We start from the raw sequence: 8,068 nt of genomic DNA, 5'->3' as shown, positions 1-8,068 counted from the left end.
TCGAACACAAGCCGGCTCTCGTATTAGGCATGACGGATTTCATCCTGTCTCCCATTAATATAACCTCTATCACAAATTATTCCCCCACTAGCCGAATGGCGCCCACTGAGCTTAACTCTAATAACTTTGTCTCCGCAGGCCTAGACACCACCCAATCGGCGCATATAACTGTGATCTCTTGGAACGTGGCAGGCCTAGCCAATAAAATAGACTCCATAGTGTGGGGCTCGTACATTAGCTCCAAAAATATACTTATTTTCCAGGAGACTTGGGCACGTGAGGAAATATTATTTCCGGGCTTTGCCTCCTTCTCTAAACCCGCAAAGTGGGGAGGAAGGGGCAGGCCGTCGGGGGGACTTACGACCTGGGTAGCAACTGACCTAGGTTGTCACGCCACTTGCCTAGAGACCGCCTCGGATGACATATTGGCTGTCTTACTCGAGTGGTCAGACTCCACTAAGCTGTTAGTCATTAACATATATTCAAGGCCTGTTCCTATGCTAAAAGAATCTTGCACTATAGATGAATTATCCAGGTTCCTAGAAGGCATTCCTTGCGAATTTGCCTGCTTGGTGGGAGGTGACTTTAATTCACAGTACGAACCACTTTCTGGACTACGTGACGGCCCTTCCTATGAGGAAGATTCATGTTGGTTTGTTCCAGAAACGGTGGCCCCACCACTTAGGGCCTGGACTCCCTTGGCCTTGCAGATAACTGCCCTCACTCTTAATCAAGGCCTAAGGGCTTGCAATGGCCGCTGCAAATCGGACATCCCTAGCATGTATACCTATAATAAAACAGGTAGCGAATCCAGACTGGACTATATTTTGGTCAAATTGTTCATGTGGCCATTAATAGTCGATTTCAAAGTCACTGAAAGAATGGACAGTGACCATAACGCTTTGGAATTGACTTATTCCCTGCCAGGGGGCGAGGACACATCCTACGGACCGGATAAAGATAAAGCAGGGCTCTTACTTGAAAACAATCGGCGGAGAGTCAAGTGGGAGAAATTGGTCAATAGTCCAGATAGAATACCGCAGTTATATGCAAGGATCATCCCATTGCTGGAGAGGGCCTTCCAGATTGGAAAGGAGGTGCAAGATGATCCCAATAGAGGAAAGCTTGCACAAATTCATGCAGACATAATCATCACCTTAGAGCAGGATCTGTTTTCATCCTCAGGGAAAAGGAAAGGCCCCCTGTCCAAAACATCCTGGTATAACGCCACTTGCAGGGAATCCAAGGCCCATCTGTTACTTGCTATAAAAGGACGCTATGGCAAGGAAGAAATCCAAGCTAGGAGAAGATCCTACAAAAGGCTCCTGGAAAATGCGCGGGCGGAATGGGACCAGGATTATTGGGAAAACCTTGTTAAAACACTAACTAACAGAGACTCGCGCAAAGTTTGGCGCATAGTCGCCAATGGTACTGAGGATTTATCCTCGGCAATAGAGCCCAACATAGCGCCCATGATATGGCAGCGCCACTTTGAGACGTTTTATGCTCAGGAAGGGGGGGAACAAAATACAGTTGGTGGCATAAAGACATCTAGTCATACGGGAGCTCCCTTTACTGAAAAAGAGGTGAGGGAGGCCATCAAGGGTCTAGCTGTGGGAAAAGCCCCGGGACTCGATGGGGTGCCTGGGGACTTGTTCAAACAGGAACCAGGGATATGGGTCCCATATCTTACACTAATATTTAATGCCATTCTGGGGGGAATGGAGGTCCCTGATTCTTGGCTGGGAGCAGAGGTGGTTCCAATTTTCAAAAAGGGTTCCCCTCTGCTCCCAGCCAACTATCGTCCTATCAGTCTCATCGACATATCCCAAAAACTTTTCGGAAGACTGATTTTGGACAGGCTTCTGGCCTGGATAGAGGAGATGGATATCCTGTCCCCCTATCAGGCGGGCTTCAGACAGGGTGTATCAACAGTAGATCAAATTTTCCGGCTGAATCTCCTTTACTGGAGAACAGCCGTAATCGAGGGCGGTACTTTGTATACTATTTTTGTAGACTTACGTGCCGCCTTCGATTTAGTACCTAGGGCACGGCTGTGGAGAGTCATGGAAGAGCTAAACGTCCCTGGTGATATTCTGGCAATCCTGATGAGACTTCATTATAACAACTACGCCCGCGTAAGGTGCGGCAAAGATGGCAAGTTAACCGATAGTTTCCCCGTTCGCAGAGGGGTTAGACAGGGTTGTGTTCTTGCACCGACCCTGTTTTGCCTCTTTGTGAACGGGGTAGTTGCCCACCTGAACAGGATTGCCAACACCGATGCCCCCAAGTTGACAGGCAGCAGGGTGCCTGCAATCATGTTTGCAGATGACACCCTGCTGTTGTCTAAATCCCCTATGGGGATCCAACGCATCCTAGACGGTTTTTTAGAGTTCTGCTCTGAGCGTGGATTGGAAATTAATCCTCAAAAAACTAAATTTATGATTTTGAATCCTAATACCCATAACCGAGCTCCACCTAGGTTAGGCACAGTCCAATTAGAACGTGTGCATAACATCGAATACTTGGGGATTACTATAAACGAACATCTAACGTGGACGTCACACCAGACTAAAGTGACTATCAAACTGGCTCAGTTGGCGGGTGGCACTATGCGTCTGGCGAACAAATCTTCCTATCGCCCACTAACCCCAATCATTCATATTTACAAAACTCAAGCCCGCGCGGGTGTCACATACGGGGGTGAGCTGTGGGGACACACCAATCTGTCTAAACTACAGTCAACGGAAAATAAATTTCTGAGACAGATCGTTGCCCTACCGCAGAGCACTCCACTTCTGCCCCTAAGATTGGACATGGGAATTCGATCGATAACTGAGGAGCTAGGTCTTAAACCCTTGACATTTTGGAGACGCTTGTGGTGCAGCCCAGCTCTCATAAACTACAGAGAGGAGTTACAGGAATTCCTGCACCTACGGAACGCCAAGCAAATTCCATGGATGATTTATGTTAAGGGAATGCTAGAGGAGATTGGTTATCCGGAACTATGGACGGATCCTACAAACGCCTGTTTAAAGACTCCAAAAAAGGTTCTTGTGAGAGCATACCAAGAACTAATGCTCACCAGAGCTATCGATGCCACACGAGAAGGATCTTTGACCCATTTGTTCCTAAAAGTAAAAGATTCTTACCATCTTGAAAGTACTCTAGATGCCATGTCTCCTGTACTAACGAGGAAATTATTCTTACAATGGAGATACGGAACACTTCCCTTAGCATCGTTCACAGCGTCCTGGACATGCCGCTCCTCCATAGAAACTTGCCCAGTGTGCGCACATCCAAAGGAGAATGACGTTCACGTTGTTTTCTTCTGCAAGGGCTATGAGAGGAGCAGGAAATATTGGTTAGTCCCCCTACTTAAGAACTTGGGTTTTAGATCCTTTCAACCTGCTTATAGAGTTTTAAAGACAGACCTCTCCCCCACTGTAGTCTTTGCCCTCTCGAAATTTTTAACTTCCATGTGGTACACCCGAAGCCGATGGGTAAAAAGACTCGTATAAAAAGACTCCTTGATAGCTACAGACTGAATTTCATGCACCCTCTTTTAACACTGTTTTAACCACCGGATCACACTGTTGTTTAATTCGTTTTTAAAATTTTTTGTACTAATGTTATGCATCTTTTATGATCTGTGATCGAAATAAAGATTTCTGAAATGAAATGAAATGAATGAATAGAATTTGTTGTAAAAAAAAAATCTCAGCACTCATGGTCAAACACTTCCATCAAATGGATCAATCAGAAAATGACTTCCAGTGGACTGTGCTAAACTCAATCCAAGCCGACCCCAGAAGAGGGGATCTGGGAAATAGATTAATGCGAAGACAAGCGTATTTGATTTTGAAATTTAATACGGCAAGCAGAGGGCTAAATGAAATGTCTGAGATCAATAAACTGTAATAGTGAATGTCTCTACACTACAACTCCCATAATCCCATGGGCCAAGTATCAGGCAGTTGATTGAGCATGCCTTGTTTTAAAATGCCACAGAAGAAGGCTGCCATGTTTGGAAGGAAATGACTGAAGGAGCTCTGTCCGAGGGACACCGTATTTGCAAGCATCTGTAAAGTAAGTGCCTCTGTAAATCAAGCGCCATGAGTGCTTTTTTATACAAAGATGTATCTTTACAAAGCAGCCGAAATTGAGGTGCAGTAATTTTCCGTGTACTACACAAGTCGGTGGAAAGAGTGATTTTATTATATACCAAAGAAGCCCCAAAAATGTTACTAGAAGCTTTGAAGTTTCCTTTTTAAACACCATTTAGTCGCAGTCTTTGTCTCCCAGAGGCGAGTGTAATTGTTAAGCATTTGAATTGCACAGCGGGGAAGCAACATTGTAGCAAAAGCCGGTGGAGAGAGCCATATTATTATTAATTATTCGCCCGAAAATTGTTGCATGAGGCTTTAAAGTTTCCTTTTCAAACACTACGGAGTCACAGTCCAAGGCTCTCAGTGGCGAATGTATCGCACAACGTGAGAACAACATTGTAGTAAAACTTGGTCACAGTATGCAAGGCTGAGATGTTTTCGTTCCACATTTAAGCGAAGCTAACCAATCACGAACATGACCACGATGCCACTATTTCTTAAAGCGCTCTGTGTGCTTCCACGTTTAAGCAATTTACGAAACCACCAAGCTTCAAACGAGGCCCTTTCCTTGCAGATCCCCTTTCTTTGCAGAAGAGGACTGCCTTATTTTATACACTCCGGCTGGATAGAAATCTGCAGTTCAAAAGGTAAAATCTTTCTGGCACTGTAAAAATGCATACACTTGCCATGAATCAAACTATGCAGAAAATACAAATGCTAATATCCATTTCTATAAGCACACCTCAGGTCTGAAGTTAATGTTTTTCCAAAACAATAGGAGTTTTGGACTGACAAGGCCTGCTCCCCGCCCCCCCCCCCCTTTTCTTCTAGATTTGATTGAAACCCAGTTCAGAGGACCATCCCTGCCTGTCTGCCGGCACAAAAGCCGTACGGAACAGCAGCACCGCACCAGCTAATCTTGCACCCCAACAATGCGCCGTGCTACTTCCTCCAGTGGGTTCTTCAGGACTACCTCCTATGGCCACGACAACTCCCAGCTGTTCGTTGCCATAATGAAGAAGGAGAATGTACCTCGGCCGGCCCTGCTGCCCCAGCATATTCACCACAGAGCCGTGCTGGGGGTGCTGACTGAGAATGACCAGCACAGACGCTCATTTTTCCAGAGTGCTCCTTCAGTTGCCTTTTCACCAGGGCTGAGAATGCAGTCCCTCTCCCTGGGAAGAACCTTCCTACCTGTGTGCCCACCAAACAGGGGTTCTCCATCTTTGTGGATGAGCCAAGAGATGTAAAGGACAATTGTCGCTTCCAGGTTGAAAATGTTGAGCCTACTAAACCACCTCTGGATCTGAATGCTGTGAAAAATTACTTTGATCTGGTTCTGGATCTCAGTACAGGGTCTCCTATGATGGTAGACCCGTCTTTCCAGTCCTAAGTGGTAGATGATTCTGACTAATTAACAGAAGAGCACTCTGAATTGGGTACCAATTTAATGGTTTCTGAAGAGCACTTCGAAGATATTCATCAATACCTTCGTGAAGCAGAGATGAGGCATCGGCCTAAAGCTTTCTACATGTGAAAGCAGGCAGCTATCACAGCAGGCATGCACCCCATCTTGATTGACTGGCTGGTTGAAGTTGGCGAGGAGTATAAACTTCGAGTAGAGACACTGTATCTGGCTGTCAATTTCTTGGACCACTTTTTGTCCTGTATGTCCGTCCTTCAAGGAAAGCTGCAACTTGTGGGAACCACTGCTATTCTTCTTGCTTCGAAATATGAAGAGATTTATCCTCCTGAAGTGGATGAATTTTTTTACATAACCGATGACACTTGCACCAAGAAACAGCTGCTGAGAATGGAACACTTGCTCCTTAAAGTGCTGGCTTTTGACCTAACTGTGCCTACCACTAATCAGTTCCTCCTTCATTACTTGCAAAGACATGGCGTTTGTGTCAGAACTGAGAATTTTGCCAGGTATGTAGCTGAACTGTGTCTGCTAGATGCAGAGCCCTTTTTGCAGTATCTTCCGTCATTGGTGGCGGCAGCTGCTTATTGTCTAGTGAACTATACCGTGAATAAGGTATTTTGGCTTGAGAACCTGGTTTCCTTTACGGGTTATTCATTGATTGAGATCGTACCTTGCCTGAGTGATCTCCACCGAGCATGCCTTAGAGCGCCCCGTCTTCCGCAGCAAGCAATACGGGAGAAATACAAGAACTCAAAGTATCGAAAGGTCGTGCTTGTAGAACCTCCATCAGTACTGCCTTTAAAATAACCCTAAATCAAGAAATCGACCTTCAAACAGTATTCTTCAATGCACTGAAAGTACAATACAGCACTTACCTCCTGATCAACCGAGTTGATCAAAAGGGCACTGCAGGTCAAGTGTCCTTAACCTGCTGCATAACTTTTTTTAATTGGATTCTAACTATTTATGCCATGTGGAACTTTTTTTAATCGGTACTTGGACCTTGATTTGTGAATTAAGGAGTCTTCATTTGGAACCTGGAGCGGTCTTTCATATTTCCCAATCATTCTCTTAAAGGAGGTCTAGTTGTAGTGAATATGAACTCTAAACATTTCATCCATGTAAAATGCATTTCATCAATGTAAAATGTATGAGGTACCAAGTATTTTAAATAAACATATTTTCAAGTGTCTTGTTTTGAAACCAGTTAAGAGGATTGTTCTGTTCAGATGCTGCAGCCACAAATTACAAAGGCATATAACAAAGGTAAACTACTTTCTTTTTTTTTCCAAGTTTGATTTTATTAAGGAATAACAGGAAAAAATAACAGCAATAAACTAATGTAGCATATCCTATTTGACATAGAAGTGGAGAAATATAGTAAAAACTGCATAAGGATAGGACTATCAAGCTGCAAACAAAAGAAAAATGCATCATATAAAACAATAAGAAAAAGGACAAGGGAAAAGAAACAAGGAGTAATTAAGGTATAGCAATTGAAAATAACAAGTGTGTAATAAAATGTTATTGAACACTGTAAGCATAACAATAATACAATTGGAAAATATGGTAATGAACATTCAACAGTAAAAATCTAACTAAACATCTGGTAATGAAAAGGGAGAAAAGTAAGGTGGTTTCCATACATCATCTGATAGATTTTTAGAAGCAACAAGGCAGTTCCAGATAAATAAGTTGTTAAGGGAAGCCATGGGAGATCTCTTTTGATTGCTAAAGAAATGGGAGATACATAGTTGGTGTCAAGCCGATGATGGAAACAAACAGCATTCCACCAGGAACTAAAAGTGACTTTATCGGCTTGTTTCCAGTTTGAGGTTATTGGATGAAATGCAATAGCTAACAATAAATCTAAAAGTTTAAAACTTAGTGGTGATTGAGGCCATTGAGGAGATAAGGTACCTATAAATATATTTGTGAAGGAAAAGGGGATCTGAACTTTAAAAATTATCTTAATTTGGGACCAGACTGATTGCCAAAATTGAAGGATGGAGGGGAACTCAAACAACAAGTTTTATGTCTGCAGCAGGGCAAGGACAGGACCAACAGGAAGATGGCGTTTCTGATTAAAAGGATGGTAGTGATACTGGGGAATATAGTACTCGGTGATAAATGAAAAAAAGGGTTTGTGTGGTATTAGCGGCCTGAGAGGTTTTGTGAAGTTGAGACCATAATTTATCCCAAGTGGTAGTTGGCCCTTCTTGTGATAAATCCGTTTCCCATGCCTGTTCAAACTTTGATTATTGCCTATCAATGGGAAGTTGTAATGTTTTGTAAATAGTGGAGGCTGAGGGGGAATTATCCAATATGGAGGATATGTTTGTGTAATTTACAGGAAAGTTAGTATTGCCTGGTAGATTATGGAGAAATTGGAGAAGAGAGGGATAAAGAAGATTATATTGCGATCTAGATGATGAAGGTAAAGAAAATTTAGATTGAAGATCAGAGAAAGTGAGGGGTTTGGAGTCCAATATAAGCTGTAAAATCCACTTTAAGCCTCTAGAGTGCCAGGATT

The 8,068-nt window shown here is 43.4% G+C and overlaps 1 pseudogene; it reads left to right on the top strand.

Moving 5' to 3' along the window:
* The first annotated feature begins 5,019 nt into the window (after positions 1-5,019).
* Positions 5,020-6,342, top strand: LOC146863040 (cyclin-A1 pseudogene; annotated as a pseudogene).
* The last annotated feature ends 1,726 nt before the right edge of the window (positions 6,343-8,068 follow it).

The sequence above is a fragment of the Triturus cristatus genome, chromosome 2_2, assembly GCF_964204655.1.
Source record: "Triturus cristatus chromosome 2_2, aTriCri1.1, whole genome shotgun sequence".
Classification (NCBI taxonomy): domain Eukaryota; kingdom Metazoa; phylum Chordata; class Amphibia; order Caudata; family Salamandridae; genus Triturus; species Triturus cristatus.
Note: the sequence above shows the minus strand (reverse complement) of the source record. Positions and strands in the feature narration are given on the sequence as shown.